An 18,668-nucleotide genomic window follows, 5' to 3' on the forward strand; every position below is an offset into this window, starting at 1 on the left:
TTTTTTTTAAGCTCAAGCAATTCAAAGGAGATAAAATCAATAGCTAGGTCAAAAAAAAATCCTTTAACCTTTAGCTTAAAACTAAAAGTAGAAATTAAAAACTTGAAAGATTGAACAAGTTCTATTTTTTACTTAATTTTATATATTTATAATTGTTTTCTCTGTAGATTTGTGGTGGGAGAATTATGGTGTTGGCACACCAAATCTTGAAGGCTAGCTATTTGTGTTTTGCCTTAGCCCTATAGTATTTTTTGGTGTGAACATAATTGAAGCCTATCTGAGAGCATTCACATAAAGAAGAGAAATAGATTGACCCAAGAGTGCCTCAATGTCCTTGTCTTTGTTCATGTCAACCTTTGCCTTCAAACTAGAAAGGCATTGTGTCCTTGTGGTGCCATTGACTTAGATTATATTGATCCTTTTGATGATTTGTTTGTTGAAGAAGATCGTGTTGTGTTACTTTTTGATGAGGATCATGATGAATTGGAGAGAGGTGTTGCAAAAGCAACAAAGTTGAGGCAATGGAGGATAATGAAGACATTTTTGAGGAAACAATCTATCAACATTTTGATGTGGACTTATATTCTAGTTCACGGCCTGAAAAATTAAGTTACACTAGGAGTGGGAAAAGGAAGATGTAGATGCAATTTGGTTGTTTTTTGACATATGATCATATGTAAACAATTATAATGTTGTTATATATTTATTATCCATAATTTTTTTACATTGTTTGTATTTGAAATTTTGAAATTTCAAATTTTGAGAGCTTGAGGGTCATACAACTTATAATGTTTGAATTATGAAAATTTCTAACTTTTGAACCTATTGTGCCTTCAGTGCTTGAATTTTCTAACTTTCAAACTCCATGCTTGACCACTCTAAGAATTGACCACCTTATGATTCTATTTAAACATCTCCAAAGAAGCTTGCAGCTGCACAATGCAAAAAACTTAGACAAGGCCAATTAACTGTTTTTAAGAATGTTTTCAAAGTTGTCATCTCACCGTCACAATAATAAAAAATCAGAGTTAGTACATGGATGCTCATTAAAAGCAAAGGCGTTGCATGTGAATTCTTTGACTAAAATACCTCAGAGAGGCATTGTCTCATACAATGAAGTAATGATGCAGGGTATTAACAAAATGGATTTAGAACTTTGAATTCGGGTATTGATGTCTACGAAAAAGTAATGGAGACAAATTATGGTTTGTAATATGTGGAAGCACATACTTGGCATAGTAAATTGTTGGACAGAAAGCTAAAAGAGAGAGGTCACAAGTTGCAGAAATTGCAAGATATGTATAGAAGTAGAGTGACATGCAAGAATTTGTACAATTAAATTTTCAGTTAAAGTCACAATTTCGGTTTTCATGTTTGTTATAATTATTGTGACTTTTGGTCAAAATGCTAGTGAAAGTTAGAATTTTGACTCGTTTTGCGTAAAATTTAGGTAGTTTCTAACTTTATTGTTAATTGCTTCAAATTGTACAAATAATTGCTGTTGTCATTTTATGACACACTTGGTATATCAGTAAGAACCGATCAGAGATATGTTCCATGGACCAGTGCAGCCCCAGTTGATCAAGGAGAGAAGAATCATGAAGTGTGAAGTGTTGCCTTGTCCGGAGGAAGTGTTGACGTGTATTTTGTACACCATCATACACAGAATAAAATACCTAAAGACATCTTATCCTCTCTTGAATAAAGTCGCTAACTGCTGAAGATTCGCATGAAGGATCAGTTAGGATGACTCCAATGTTCTGGTTAGTAGGGTCTCTACGTGTGGATAAGCTCCAGCGGTATGATGTGATTTGTTGTGTCCTTAAGGGGCCTTACACTCCGAAAGTCTTACTAAACTAAAGAAGGTTTCAAAAAATAACAAAAGGATAGGGTTTACAAGAGATCTAATCTATTCTAACCCTAAGAATGACTTCATGTGGACAAGACTTGGCAAGATTCTACCAACTTCAATTTCGCCATAAAATAACAACTCAATTGAAATTGATGCGATCTTCTAAGGTAACAAATGATTTTCAACGCATCAAAGATCAAAGACACTACCACGAAGGTACATATCCAAGATACAATAATGATTGAAGGTTAAGTGATTCAAATATCTCCAGTCGACCATGCAAGGCGTTCCTACAATCAGCAAGAAGCTAGTGGTTTGGATTATGAATCCTACCAAAGATCAAGTCTCACACTATGTCCTTCAAATTAACACACTACTTTGATTGAGCATGATTCAAATGAATTGAACAACCATGAAGATAACCAAGAAAGTTGCAACAAAACACCATAACTTCAATATTTCATTGATTTCAAAGTCATCATGTACAACAATTGCTTGAATTCCTTTCCTCAAACTCAATCTTGCTACAAAAATAAATTGCTTCTAAACTCTAATCTCTCTAATACATCAAACTCTCTCTCTAATCTCTTAACTATCTCTATTACAAATGAAATGAAAATGAGGGTATAAATAGCATCCTCAATTACAATGAATGGTCCAGATTGAAAGCAGATAAACGGTCAAGATCATGACACCTAAACCCTAATTAGGGTTTGTTACAAATAGCCTCCTTTTATTGCACAACATTAAATGCATAGCCAATTATAAATTTGGCACGAAAATCTAGGAGACATAGACCAATGGCAATTAAGGTGCCATGTCATCTATAACAACCTCTCATCTAGAATCTTATTCCCTTTCCAATGCTCCTTTTTAGCATATGCAATGAATCTTGATACGATTCCTTCAATCTCAGCAATTGGAATCTCGGGAAGATTCTTCATACTTTCTTCCAAGTGGATGACCTGATCGAATGCATCTAGAAGAGCTGCGTCCCAAGTAGATTCAAGTTCCTTTGTTCTTTCAATCAGGAGCATGGTGGCAAACATCTGATTATATTGCTCGTCTGTGATATTAGTGTCCTTGCAAAAGATGACCTTGATTCTATCCTCTAATTCCTGCATATCCACATCTGTCTCGACCTCGATCCTTTTGCCAAGAATGGTACGAAGTACCTCAAATACTCTGTCCTGGATCGGATTGATCACCTCCTCAACTTGACTACATCTAGTACTGATGTCCTCAAAGAAAACACTCTTCATATGGAGTAAGGTTGACCACTGAAGCAAACTGTGAGGTCCTCCATCCATGATCTTTTCCTGCGCTAAGACCTTCCTTGATGAGAGCTGGAGGACTGGTGGATGCTCCCGCCTTCGGGGTCGCCATACCTACACAACATTTCATAATGAGAAACTAGATTTTGCAATGCATAACTAGATTAATTTTTTAGGAAACATCATGATAAGTCTTTGAGTTATCATTTCCTAAAAAACGATTGAGCTAGGGGAATTCAAAACTTCAAAATTCAAAATCTAGGCTATGACGATTAACGCTCAAAATTAAAACAATAAAACCATATCGCCATACCTCACTAGAGAGCTAACTCTAGAATGCAAAATAGAGGAATTCGCCTAGGAAAAATTAACGTTAGATAGTCTTTTCCACGTGATCTTCAAGTGAACGTCTTTCTTATTAATTTCGCCACCCTTGGAGATGTCTTTGATGTGGTCTTTGGCAAGTTCGCCTTAATTCAAACTTCAAGTTCGCACCTCCTTGGATAATACTTAGCACCTCCTTGCTTGAAATAAAATTCGCACCACCTTGAATACAATTCGCACCTCTCCCTTGTCTTCCTCCAATCGCATGTAAAGATGATTAAACGATGATGTAAAAATGCAATCTTTCACCTCCCTTTATAGGCGCTCATACCACAATTACCTTGAGGCCGACTTGTATAAAATTAGGCAATTTAAGATGATTTTAAATAAATAACAAAGGCCGACCTTTCAATCCAAGCGCTCCATTTGATTTTTTATTAATTAATAATTAATTAATTAATTAATTGCCATCGTTTTTTAACAAATTCGATTTTTTTACAAGGCAAAAATAATTAATTAACATTTAGCGCAAATTTTAAATGCTAATTTAATTGAATTTTTAAATTTATCGAATTTAGCATTTAAAATAAATTCAAAAAAAAAAATGTTTTGGCGCCAAAATTTGAAGATGAAAAATACAAACCTCATCGCCCTGGTCCCTGACTGAGGGACAGGAGCGAAATATCAACTTGGTCTTGGTTCTCGTGCTTTGGACGTTTAAAATCTCCATCCCTACGTTGAAACTGGCGTTTTTGCAAGGGATTTCGAACTTGAGTGACTTGACTTTGAAAATGAATGTCCTTTAGATGTGATATCGCCCTGGTCCCTTGATGAGGGACAGGAGCGAACCATGCGTTCTTACTTGAAATTCTTCGTTCTTGATTTTAACTCCTCGTTCATTACCTTTCAAACGACGTTTTAAACCCTTTGCAACTTTGTTTTGACATGATCTTCGAAGGATAACAAGTGTTTTAGCAAATATCGCCCTGGTCCCTTGGTGAGGGACAGGAGCGATCTCCATGTTCTAGTCAACATTCTTCGTACTTAACCTTTAACTTCTTGTTCATTGCCTTCCAAACGACGATATTGATCTTGTGCGACCTCGTTTTGACATGCTTTTGAAGGAAAATGAAGGATCTTGTGAGAATCGCCCTGGTCCTTGCCTGAAGGACAGGAGTGATATAGCTTCCTTGGCTCAATTGATAGTCATTTGACGTTTGAAACCTTTGTATATCATCTTCTTAAGACACCTTAGACCTTTTACCACCTCGCACAAGCTTGACTTAACGTGATTTTTGAGAGATTTGGCCAATATGGTAAATATCGCTCTGGTCCCTGACTGAGGGACAGGAGCGAACTTCAATGTCCTGGGCTCATGCTTGCTTTTAACAACTTGCCATTACTTTCATCGTGTAAAATGAAGTCCTTTGATCCTTCTTGGTTGCTTAATACTTGTTAAACTTTCAAAATCTAGGCCTTTATGAAAATTTCGCTCTGGTCCCTGACTGAGGGACAGGAGCGAACTGGGTGTCTTGGTGTAATTTCTTCAACATTGGCGACTTTGGATACTTCGTTCTTCATTGAGATGCCTTAAAACGTCCTCACCACCTTGTACTTCGTCTTGGAGTGTCTTGAACTTGGAGGAAAGGCAATATAACCATCATATCGCCCTGGTCCCTGACTGAGGGACAAGAGCGATCTTGCTCTTGTAGGCTTCATCTCACTTTGCTAACTTCAAAAATTATCTTCAATGGTCTTGTAGTGCTCCGTTTCACTCATCCATGCCTTGGAATTTGCTCTTACTTGGCAAGAAATTTGTCTAAGGTAAAAATCGCTCTGGTCCCTGACTGAGGGACAGGAGCGAACTTGGGCATTTGGGTCCCTTGTAGATGTTTGGTAATCTTCAATTTGTCTTCAACGAGTTCAATTCACCTTCTTTCTTGCCTTCAAACATAAAACTTGCTTGATCTTTGTTTAAAACATGCCTTATGAAGAATTTCGCTCTGGTCCCTGGGAGAGGGACAGGAGCTACAATGGATTTCGCCCTGGTCCTTGACTGAGGGACAGGAGCGATTTTGCATATTTGGTCCACTTTTCTTCATGTTTGTGCCTTCAAATTATATTCATCTGGCAAAATGCACTCCCTTGGATCTCTCCAAATCGTCAAGTTGTTAAAATCCTGCAAGGACAAGGTGATGTTTGATTTTAAGCTCCGGTCCTTCACTGAGGGACAGGAGCGATTTTGCTTCCTGAGGCATTTCTGTGTTCGTGAAATTCTTCAATTTATATTCAACGGAAAGATCACGCCTTTCTTTATTACTTCCAATTCGAAATTCATCTTGACCCTGCAGGGACAGTAAGATTTTTGAAAACGAGCTCCGGTCCTTCACTGAGGGACAGGAGCGATTTTGCTCCTACAGGCCAAAATATCATGATTTCACGAGTTTAATCACTTCACAAGGCAAAAACAAATCATTCCTCATGCCCAGGATCAAATATCAAAAAACTCAAAATTTGGTCAAAAATTACTCAATTGGACAAAATTCGCAATTTTATCATTAACACTTAGACAAATTAAGACTCTGCACTCAAAATTCCAATTGAAAATAGACCATTCTGGCGAACTCATTCCATTCAAAATTGCATCCTACAAAAGGAAGCTTAAAAAAAAGCTCTCAAGACTGACTGGACTCTGGCCTGAAAAGACAGTAACGGAAACCCTAAGGCTTGACCCTAAATCCAGACAACTGACGAACTACCAAAACCCTAAAAAGCAAAGCGAAAGGCGAGCAAAAACGAGCAAAAAGAGGGGGGTCCCCATTTTAAATGGGGCGATGTGTGAAATGGTCACAACAGGAAGTTCCTTCCTTGGCCTTTTCTTCTTGCCCAGAACTTTGTGTTGGTGTAAATAATTATTCATCATGGATATTATTACACTTACTTAAGTTTACTTAGGATAATGCATTACATAGTAGTTTGGATATGAGACACTTGGGTGTTTGTGCCTCATTGGGATAGTGTGTGTAGGAGAAATTCCACCTCTTATGGTGTTGATCTTGTTATTACACTATCATATCCACTTATTGTGGAGTGATAATTCCACCTTCGGTGGGTGATCCACCTCATGTGGAATATTATATTATTTCTCCTACCTACCCACACCTATTTCCTACCTACCCTTGTTTCTCATTGAGCCACTTGTCATATTTGTGTGCTCATACATCCATATGGCCTTGCCTATATAAGCAGGCCTCTATTCATTGTATTGGTTAATCCAGTTGATCATTTTTATATTGATGAGAATACAGTTTGTTCTTGTCATTCTATTGTCTCTTTTATGCTTTTCATTGTGCCCTTGATCTTGGCAAAATCCAACATGGTATCAGAGCTATTGGGGCTTCGTTGATCAGTTTTTGGAGACATCGTGGAAGGCTTCTATTTTCGGATTTGGGGATCTTCATTTTTTGGAGGCATCATACAGCGATTTGGACATCACCGTTGAATCCGGGAGGCCATTTCCATAAATTTTGACTATAAAGTCGACCTATTTTGGTGAGGAAAATTTTTTTCCCCAATTTGGCTATATCGTACGGATTTTTCGAATTTTTATATATTTTTTTTCAAAATTTTTTTTTTTTTTTTGAATATTGTTTTGAAAATCAAAAAAAAAAAAAATCAAAAAAAAATTATTAAAAAATTCGAAAAAGTGATCAAAAAAAAGGAAATCAAAAAAAAAAGGGGGCAAAATTGGTTTGGGGGTCCGCAGACCCCCGTACACACGTAACTGCAGGATTGATCGCAGGACGTACCTGTCTGTCGGCGACTGTACCTGTCTGTCGGCGACTGTACCTGCTGTGCACGCAGTCTGACCGCCCCGCACCGCGCCAACGAAAGCCGCCACCTCCTCCCGGCGGCTCCCCCGTTCACCGTTCTATTGCCGCCGTCCGTGCACAGCTCCTCCGGTGTCGCGCTGCGCCTCCTCGGTTCTTCGGCGCCCGCCTCCACCATCGACGGCGCCTCACCTCCGAGCTCCCTCGCCTTGCGCTCGCAGCTCCTCCTGCGCCCGAGCACTGCCTCAACCGCCGGCTCCACCTGCGACTGTCTTTTGCCACCTCGTCCGCCACGCGGACTGCCACGTCAGCCAGACACGCCAACCTTCCTGTACAGTGACACGTCGACATTCCGTACGCCGAATCAGCGTGCCACATCAATCGTACGGTCTGCCCAGTCACAGATCCACTTCAGTATCTGTACAGTGCCACGTATCCCGTACGGCCTGCACAGTCAGACACACAGTCAGCAGTCCGTACAGTACGGACGTCCAGTCAGCAGGGAGGCGAAGTTTTCATGACGGTCATACGGCCGTCAAATTTAACACAGTGTTTTGCTGACGTCAGCGCCACATCAACATTTTTTGAAAATTTTTAAACCCCTCTCCATTTGGCTTTTCAGTTTTGCAGTCCAACTTTGAAAGGCCATATCTTGCTCATTTTTGCTCCTTTTTTGGTGCAATTTTTTTTGAAATGGGCTAAAATTTCGTGATTTTCGCAGTGGTGTGGTTATTTTCTGATTTTGATGCACAGGTTTTTCGGAATTTTCGGATTCTCTCAGCTGTACCTGTCCAATCCTCAATTCTGCAACTTCAAAGGCCTCGTTTGAGCTCATACGACCTCCTTTTCAGGTGCCGTTTTTTTTGAAAGTGCTTATTTTTTCGTCTACTTTCAGAATCTATGATCAGATTTCAGAGATTTTGAGTGAAAATTGTACTTTCAGATATTGGTCTTATTTGGCCTATTAGGTACTTGTAAATTGCTTGGATCTTAGTTAGATCTCTTGCATTTTCAGTTGAGGCAGTTGTAAAATTTTAAATCAGAAGTCCACTTTGCCATTTTTTGCAAGTGGCCCATTGTATACGCACTACTTATAAAGTGCCAAAATCATCACATTTGGGGGGGTTCTTTGATTGAGTGAATTTGGGGGGGTGTCTTGTGTGATTGTGCCTCTTTTGTGCTCTTTCCATTCTTGTTGCAATGAGTCCTAATAAGTTTCCACCATTAACTCCACATAATTATGCATCATGGAAAATTAAAGTATGGAGTAAACTAATGGAAAAGGGTCTCACACACTACATAGATGGAACAATAACAGCACCACCTGATCCTAAGGCTGATCCAAATGGTCACTTAGAATGGCTCACTAAGAATTGCATGGCTCTTGGAACCTTACGCAAGTATGTATCAGATGACCTCATTTTCCACATTGAGAAGTGTAAAACAATCAAAGAGGCTTGGGATATGTTTCAGAAATTGTATGGACAAGTTGATGAAATCAGAGGCTACCAGATTGATAATGAGCTCACCAACTTAGATCCCAAGAATTTTGATACAATCCAAGATTATGTAACCAAAGCAAATGAGCTAAGAGCAAAGCTAAAGGATTGTGGAATAGACAAAAAGGATGCTCAATTGATATTCAACTTGTTGGACAAGCTTGCACCAGAGTATGCAGCATTTGTATCAAGCTTCCAAACTCATCGTTTGACAGTGGGGAGTTCTTATGTTATGCCTTCTTTTGAAGCTTTCACAGAAATGTTGATATTAGAACAATCCAAGTTGTTGAACATGGGGCTTCTCAAGTCCTCAAAGTCCAAGGCTTTGGTGGCAAATCAAGGAAATCAAGGAAGTCAAGGCAAAAATTCCAACAAGAAGAAGAAGCAATCTAAGTCTCAACCACAACAAGAAAAGGGACAATCATCCTCTCCATCACAAGGCAATCAACAATCCTCTTCCAAGAAGGGGACAACACCTAAGAAGGATAAACCAACTTGTGCATATTGCAAAAAGTATGGTCATGATGAGCATCGATGCCACGCAAAGCAAGTTGATGAGTTAACCAATCTTCTTAAGAAAAACAACATCAATTTGCCATCCGCCTACACAAAGAAGGATTCATCTTCTTCCTCCTCACAGTCAAAAGGAAAAGGGCAAGCATTTGTGGCTAAAACAGGTTCTTCACAGCAATGGATACTTGACTCGGGTGCCTCCTATCACATGGGTTCTACAAAGGAGCAGTTTTCTTCATTAGAGCCATCTAAGGTACCTCACATTTACATAGGTGATGATACACAAGTAGAGGTTGAAGGGAAAGGTTCAGTTGACATGGATGATGGAACATTTGAGAATGTTCTCTATGTTCCTAACTTGTCTACCAACCTTCTCTCCATCTACCAAATCACTCACTATGGGAATGGGAAAAAGGTTGAGTTTACACCAGATTCAGTTGTGGTAAAAGAACTTGATGATGATGCCTTGGTAGCAGTGGGACAAGTCAATGACAACTTAAGGCTTTACTCATTTTCCCACTTTGTGCCACGTTCACCTTCTAGGGCCTTGCTTACTCATTCAAATTCAGAAAGTAAGCTATGGCATGAGCGGTTTGGTCACCTCAACTACCGCTATCTACAGCAGCTCAGCACTAAAGACATGGTCACAGGTCTTCCTCGAATCAGCTTTTCAGAGGGTGTATGTTCAGGTTGTTCCATGGGCAAGCATCCCGAAGAGAAATTTGATAAAGAGAAAACTTGGAGAGCTTTGGAAGTTCTTCAACTTGTTCACAGTGATGTAGCAGGTCCATTTCCAGCACCTTCATTTAGTAAGGCCCGCTATGTTCTTACCTTCATTGATGACTACTCCCGCTTCACTTGGGTCTACTTTCTCATTCATAAGAGTGAAGTATTTGACAGATTTCAGGACTTCAAGGCTCGTGTGGAAAAACAATCAGGGAAAGTGATCAAGATTCTTCGTACAGATAATGGCAGGGAATATGTGAACAAGAGACTTGAGGACTTTTGTACATTTGAGGGGATTGATCTTCAGCATTCTGTTGCATACACTCCACAGCAGAATGGGGTTGCAAAACGCAAGAATCGAACTCTCAAAGAAATGGCTAGCTGTATGATCCATGCACGTTCTCTTGATCCCGCCTTTTGGGCAGAGGCTATCAGTTGTGCCACACACATCCAGAATCGGGTTCCTCACAAAGCTTTACAAGGTATTACTCCTTTTGAAGCTTGGGTTGGTCGGAAACCGATTGTGAGACATTTCAGAGTCTTTGGGTGTCCAGCATGGGCTCGCATACCTCCACAGAAACGCAAGGCATTGGAACCACAGAGTCGGCCTTGCATATTTGTTGGATATCCTGAGGGTGTTAAGGCATACAGATTGATGGATCCAGAGACACATGAGGTATTCATTGAGAGGAGTGTTCACTTTGAGGAAAGCTCTCCTAGCTTAGCCTCTCTACCTCCTCCACCTTCCTCCATTGTGGATGGAGATGTTAGTGATTCAGATGATGAGACTCCCTCAACTCCGACTCGCAGGGTTACACCTCCGCAGGGTCCATTTGTAGTTGAGGTGCCTCATTCTCCACCTCCACCTAGACCTCGTTGGGCTCGACAGACACTTGAGTCCGCGGGTTCTCTTGTTGGGGATCCTTTGGATACACGGAGAACACGATCACAACATCAGGATCATCCACATGCATTTATTGCTACCGCTTCCGATCCACAGACATTCAGGGAAGCATCAGGGGTTCCTGAGTGGGACCAAGCTATGGAGGAAGAGTATAGTTCCTTGATGAGGAACAACACATGGGATCTAGTACATCTCCCTAAGGGGAGAAAGATGGTTCGATGTAAGTGGATCTATCGAACCAAGTTTGCAGCGGATGGTAGTGTGGATAAGTATAAGGCTCGGCTTGTTGCCAAAGGTTTCTCGCAGGTTGCAGGTGTTGACTATACTGAGACCTTTGCACCCGTAGCTAAGATGAACTCCATTCGTTTGACACTTGCTATAGCTGCAGCTCATGGTTGGGCTGTACATCAGATGGATGTGAAGAGTGCCTTTCTTCATGGTGATCTAGATGAGGAGATTTATATGGAGCAGCCACAGGGTTTCATCCAGGATACTTCTTTGGTTTGCAGATTACGGAAATCTATCTATGGCCTTAAGCAGGCCCCCAGGGCTTGGTATGCCAAGATGGATTCCTTTCTACTCTCTGCAGGTTTCACCAGATGTCATTCCGATCCGAATGTCTACATTTTGCGACAGGACGACTCTCACTTGATACTTGTGCTCTATGTTGATGACTTGATCATTACAGGGAGTACTTCATCCATCATTAGCAGGGTCAAATCTGCTTTGCATGACAGATTTTCTATGACTGACTTGGGTCTTTTGCACTACTTTCTCGGGATTGAGATTTCACAGTCATCTTCCGGGATTACTCTATCGCAGCCCAAGTATGCTCTTGATCTACTTGCACGCTTTCATATGGCTGATTGTAAGCCTGCCCCGACTCCCTTTCTTTCAGGAGTCAAGCTTGAGGCTCAGTGTTCTTCTCCACTAGTTGATGCCACTTTGTATCGTCAGCTTGTGGGTAGTCTCATCTACTTGACTCATACACGCCCTGATATTTCATTTGCAGTTGGCATGGTTTCCCGCTTCATGCAGGAACCACATGAGCTTCATTGGAAAGCCGCCAAACGCATTCTACATTACATCCAGGGTACACATCACTATGGGATTCACTATGCAGCAGGCACAGGACTTCGCTTGGTTGGTTACACAGACTCCGATTGGGCTGGCGATCTAGTTGATCGTAAGTCTACTTCTGGTTACAGTTTTCACCTTGGTTCGGGCCCCATTTGTTGGCAGAGCAAGAAGCAACATGCTATTGCTCTCTCTTCGACTGAGGCTGAGTATCGAGGCGCTGTTAACGCAGCGACTGAGACCATTTGGCTCCAGCAGATTCTCACAGAGTTTGGGTTTACTACTCCACGGCCGACAGTCCTATATTGCGACAATCAGAGTGCCATTGCCATCTCGAAGAACCCGGTCCAGCACCAGCGGACCAAACACATCGAGATTCATATGCACTATATCCGAGAGCTCATCCAGGAGCAGGTCATTGATTTGCAGTATTGTTCTACAGCAGAGCAGGTTGCTGACATATTCACCAAACCTTTCACCGAGAGTAAGTTCCAGCAGTTGCGAGCTCTCTTGGGGGTGCGGGATGTGTCATTAGGGGGGGTCAGCTGACTTCTCCTTCCTATCTTATGGGGGGGACTTTTTCCTCTTTGAGGTTTTGTCCTTCTTCCTTGAGATTCTTTTGTACATTCATCTCTCTTTTGGGGGGGAGTTTTTTCCCACTGGGTTTTCTCCTTTTCTCCGTTTGTGAGAGATTGCATTGCATTGGTTTGCTTGCATTTGCATGTTGTACATGGGTACCTATCATGGCCTTGTAGCCGGGACCCATCTTGCTTAGTTGCATTGTAGACTTAAGTGCATTCCCCTAAGTTGCACTTAAGGGGGGGTGTTGGTGTAAATAATTATTCATCATGGATATTATTACACTTACTTAAGTTTACTTAGGATAATGCATTACATAGTAGTTTGGATATGAGACACTTGGGTGTTTGTGCCTCATTGGGATAGTGTGTGTAGGAGAAATTCCACCTCTTATGGTGTTGATCTTGTTATTACACTATCATATCCACTTATTGTGGAGTGATAATTCCACCTTCGGTGGGTGATCCACCTCATGTGGAATATTATATTATTTCTCCTACCTACCCACACCTATTTCCTACCTACCCTTGTTTCTCATTGAGCCACTTGTCATATTTGTGTGCTCATACATCCATATGGCCTTGCCTATATAAGCAGGCCTCTATTCATTGTATTGGTTAATCCAGTTGATCATTTTTATATTGATGAGAATACAGTTTGTTCTTGTCATTCTATTGTCTCTTTTATGCTTTTCATTGTGCCCTTGATCTTGGCAAAATCCAACACTTTGGAACCCCGAGGCTCCGAAGTTCTTTGCCTTAGCCGCTTTCTTTCCTTCTCCGGAACTCCGAAACCCCAAGGTTCTGAAGTTCCTTTCCTTCCCTCATCTTTTCTCCAGTTTCTCCGGAATTTCGGAACCCTGAGGGTCCGAAGTTCCTTCCCTAGCTTAGCCCCTCCTCTCCTTAGCCTTTCTCTCCTTTTGCCCGGAACTCCGAAACCCTGAGGTTCCGAAATTCTTTGTCCCTTTTCTCCTTTCTCTCCAGAACTCCGAAACCCCCGAGGTTCCGAAGTTCCAAGCCCTCCTTTCCTTCGCCTCTTCTCTTAAGCTTCTCCTTTCCCCGGAACTCCGGAACCCCTAGGTTTTGAAGTTCCCCTTCTCTCTTTAGCCCTTTCCCTTTTCGGAACTCCCGAACCCTGAGGTTCCGAAGTTCCTTTGCGTAGTTCCCCGGAACTCCGGAACCCCGAGTTTCTGAAGTCTCCTTCCCTTGCCTTGCTCGGAACTCCAGAACCTCGAGGTTCCGAGGTTCCCTCCTCCCCCTTCTTCCTTTTTCTCCCCGGAATATCAGAACCCCGAGGTTCCAAAGTTCCTTCCCCTTTTGCCTTCTCTCTCTAGTTCCTCAAGAACTCCGGAACCGCGAGGTTCTGAAGTTCTTCCCTTGTCTTCCTCACTTCGGAAGTCCGAGCTTCCGAAGTCTTCCAAGCTTACTTCTGGCTGGCAACACTTCCAGATGGCGTGATCGACACTCAAGGCTTTAAATGCTCCGATAGTTTTGGTGACTTATGCACTTTTTTTGTGGAGCCACAGGGGTGCATTTAATGTTTTTGGCAGGATTTCCATCAAGGGAGGTATGGGGCCATGCTTGGTGACTTGTGTCATGACTGCATTCTCTGACTTTGGAAGGTCAGTCAATCCACCTTCTCAAGGTTTCCCTTTGTGGGTATGGCTAGGTTGCTTGCATGTACAAGCCGAGTGCATGCACTTCCCTGCACTTCCAGACTGACATGCAGGGGTCATGATCACCCTTGTGACCATTTTCTATATAATGGCTTTTAAGCCTCATTGTAAAGGGTTCTCTCCCTGCTGCCTTGAGCTTTCTTATGCTCTTCTCTTCTCTTGAAGACTTGTAATCTTTTTTTTGCATTTCTGCAACAATAAGATTGGCTTTTGACCTCAAATTAATTGAAGATCACCATTCTTGCCTTCTTTCAACTTATTCATGCTGTGTATGTGGTCTTGCCTCCATTATAAGTGTATGTTTGTGATTTTATTTCACATGTATGTTGTGTTAGCTTGTTTTCTGAGTGTGACTTGTGGGAATCCTTCTCCCCTCTTGACACTTAGCAAATTCTAACCTCCACACATGTATTGGGATCACTTATACAATTGAAGTTTGTGCATTTCCTGGGTGTTTCAGTTAGTTCTTTGTGTCATTTCGGTAGGGAGAGGAACTATCTCTTCTTGGTGCATCACCTCCTTTCATTTTAAGCAATTCTCTCTTTCCTTTCCTCTATGAGCTGTTAGGATAGGTTTAAAAATCAATTTTGAAGTGTTGAGTTGGTTCAACACTTGCACCTCGATTGAGAAGGAAGCCGGCCTTCTCCGGAGATTCAACCCCTTGCGCAAGGTCCCACACTTCGGGGTTGTTTCCATGTTTCACAAGGTTGCTGAGTTGATAGCTTAGCAAGGGTGCAAGCTTTTGTGATAACAACTACCTTGCTCAAACTAAGTTGGTTACAAACTTGAAAAAGGTAGTTATGTAATAAGGAGTCTATAAATATGGAACTTATAGCATTGTAAAGGGGGGACTCTTACAGAAGGGGAAAGTTTGTAGAAATTTTCAGAGAAACTTGTAATGATATTTTGATTTTTCACCATGTATAGAAGGGTTTCTAAAATTGTATAATCTCATAAAGATAATAAAGAATGCATTTGTTCACATGTTCTAAATGTTCTTTCGAGTTATGGTTCCTGATTTTTTGTTTGTTGAATTAGTGATCCCTTTGCGTATCTATGTGAATCATTGATAATCTATACAGTTGATGTACTGAGACACACTCATAGCTTGGTATTTTGGTTAAATGCATCAAAGCTACCCATCTCTTTATATATTGAGATTTGTCATTCTTCTTTTGTCATGAATGCATGTCAAAATTTCTTGTGCTCAAACCTCCTTTGTGATCATTATCCGTTGTGAGATTTCAGTTGGTATTTGTATGTTTGCTACCGGGGTTTTTGTTATCAATTTTCTTTAGTTTTATGTTTTCTCCTTTTCATACTTTTAGGTTTAATAGTACACAAAAATCCCAAATAACCCCATCATATGAGGGAGCTGCCCCTCTCAAACATAGAGGAAAATTGTGGTTTTACCACAACCTCTCCAATTGTTGGAATGTTTGTCACTGCTCTTTGGGCGAATAGGGTCAGTTTCAGAGAAACAGCCGTAGCGACAAATCTTTTTACCAACAGATCTCTAGGTTTAGGTATAGGTCTTTTTGTGGTGATCCAAGATCTACCAAATTGATCACTTCTTTATTTCAACTTTTAATTATTGTTGAAGTGTTTTCTTAAACCCTTCTAATTGATATACAGATGGGTACATATTAGTGAATTATTTCTCTTCCTTGCATTCTACTATATCTAAGGCTTCTCAACATCTAACTCACTCTAGTGGTTGTTACTTTCTCTTCCTAGATCAGCTACTCTCTCTCCCCTCACTTCCATGGTGTAGTTTTGAGTGGTAGGTTCTCATCGCTAGTTTTTTCCAGTTTCATTCGTTGTCTAGCCTTGAATGATAGGGATGTTTTATACAACATTTGACCACCTCCTAGGATTTTTACAGCTTGACCCCCTTAGTCCTAGGCTCTCTTTGATGAGAATTCTTCAGCTGAACATTGATACTCTTATGGTAGTTAATGGCTTTTTCATTGGATCCTCCAAGCATCTCAAAATATAGATAGCTAAGGATTGTGGGTTTTCACTTGGATGGTCTTCTTTTATTTATTACATTTTGAGGTCTCCGCACCCATTTTTTCTTTCATGGATGGCTTTCTTTTGTAAAGTACATATTGAGGTCTTCGCTTCCATTTTTTCTTTTACTATTCTACTTGTTTGGGGGTTTTCTTTTTTTTAGGCTAGCCCTTGCTTGCGTGTTCTTTATATCTAGGCTTCATTTTTTGCCTTGGTCCTTTGCTAATATATCTTCTGTATGTTCCAGCCGTGTTGATCTATTTTTGGTCATTTGTGAACATCATTATAGTTTCTATATTTCTTTATTTGCCAGTACCTTCATTATCAAGCTTCTCTAAGACCCTAAATTGCTTAAGGGCTTTATTTGGAGTTTGGTATGAAAGATTCTTCAAGTTCACTTATTCTACTATTAGACTCTTTGCATTGAAGTGTGAATAAGTTTTTCACTTTTAAGCTTATTTATCTTGAAACAAAGCAAATTATATTCAAATAAAAAAAGAGAATTACAAAAAGGAACACTTTTACTTGAATGGGCAATTTGAGATATAAAGAGAAGTTAAGGATAATCACCATCCAAGAGTATTACATGGGGTTATAACAAATTGTTCTGCACATGCAAGTTTCAGCTGTGTACATAAGCAAAACCTAAATTTCTTGAACAAATATTAAGTCTTGAGATATATGTTAAATTGAACTTTTCATACAAAAATGAAATTTTGGTGCAACACTTTGGAAGCAAGATTATTTAAGACTATAAGGACTACTGCTCTATAAGAATTTTCAAAAAGTAGAAGGGGAGCCTTGAAGGTTGAAAAGTGTCTTTGACCATGTTCTTGTTATATTGTCTTCAATGGCGCTTTCAACTTGTGTATTGAATATTTTGTTTTCTGGAACAATTTCAGTAGTCTATTGTTTTGAATTAGAATCCACTTCCTTTACATGTACCTTAGGTCATGCTCTTTTACATTGATTTCTTCAAATTATGATAATTTTGAATATGAAGCTTGCAGTGTAACCTCAAGCATTTCACTTCATTATGAAATGATCTTTGTGCAGACTTAATTCAACGACCACATCCATCTCTCGCTATGTGAATGTGTCCTCACACTTCACTCATACACTTTCTCATTTTACCAACGAGAATTGACCCAATAGCTGCATACTTATAGCAAGGCACAATCTAGTGTGACAATCTTCTCTTACCACTCTCTTCTATCGCCTTGATTAGAGGTGTGCAGTCTTCATTCCTTGTGGCATTTCGGAGTTCCAGATCTACTACATTGATTGCTTTTTAATTTCAATCCATCATAGTTGTTTGAGGCATTAAGGGTCCATTAGACACTTGATTTGTGAACGTGAGGGTATAAATTAGTGAGGCATTACTCATCTTTGCTATCTATTATGATTTAGGCTCTTAAACACCCTTGCTCTCACTCTAGTGGTAATGGCTCATGTTACCCTTTTCCTACTAATAGTACTTCTTTAGCCTTGCATTGTAGGGAAGGTTTTATGTGGCATTGACCACCTCCTAGGATTGTCCAACCCATCTTAGATTTGGTCTTAACCCAATGATTGTTCTGAGACTTTGCATTGGTACACTCACTGTGACCAATGCTATTTTTTGTGGCTCCTCCAATGCATCTTGGAGCATTGACACTTGAGGATTTTGGTTCCCTGCCTAGATGGTCTTCTTTTGTGTGCTCCATCATGGAATCTGCCCCCCTTTTTAGTTTTTTCCCTTTTACTATTGTACTTATGGGTATACCTTTTTTGGGTTAAGCCCTGTATGTGCTTTTTTATATCTATGGCCTCCCTTGTTAACCGCAGTTCTGGGCTATTGTACCTTTTGTATTTTCTTGTCCAATTGATCTATTTTTGGTCATTTGTGGACATTGACATGTTTTCTTTCTATGTGTGACACTCGAAGTAGGAGCTTGTAGAAAGGTATATACCAAACTCAGAAGAATTGGTGTAGAGAATTGACGTAGTCCTTAACGTCATAAGATTTATTTAATAATTCTCATAGACTCTGGGGTTCAAAATGAAATTATTTATATCTATCAAATGTTTATTTAGAGAGACAAAATTTGGGTTATATGCAGGAAGATTATTCTCTTGGAAATTAATTGCTGTTTATTTGTATTTTTATGTATTGTGAAGGGCAACGTCAAAGTCATTACATGGTCCTCACCTACTTTTGAAATCGCAGATTATAAAATAATATAACTAATGAAAGATTGTTCATTCTACCCATTGTTTGTATCTATGTTTGATTAAAATGAGCCCCTAAAAATGATGACATAAAAAATCATAACAGAATACTCAAAAGAATATTTAGCTTGTAACTTGATAATTCATATGAACCAAAAGTCTGAAGTGAAGCCTTTTATATGTTACAATAA

At 40.1% G+C, this 18,668-nt stretch overlaps 1 protein-coding gene across 2 annotated transcripts in view; it reads left to right on the forward strand.

Moving 5' to 3' along the window:
- LOC131071924 (DNA ligase 4) overlaps positions 1–18,668 on the forward strand; it is a 174,321-nt gene that overhangs the window by 94,220 nt on the left and 61,433 nt on the right. The window lies entirely within an intron of this gene.

The sequence above is a fragment of the Cryptomeria japonica genome, chromosome 7 (genome assembly GCF_030272615.1).
Source record: "Cryptomeria japonica chromosome 7, Sugi_1.0, whole genome shotgun sequence".
NCBI classification, from domain to species: domain Eukaryota; kingdom Viridiplantae; phylum Streptophyta; class Pinopsida; order Cupressales; family Cupressaceae; genus Cryptomeria; species Cryptomeria japonica.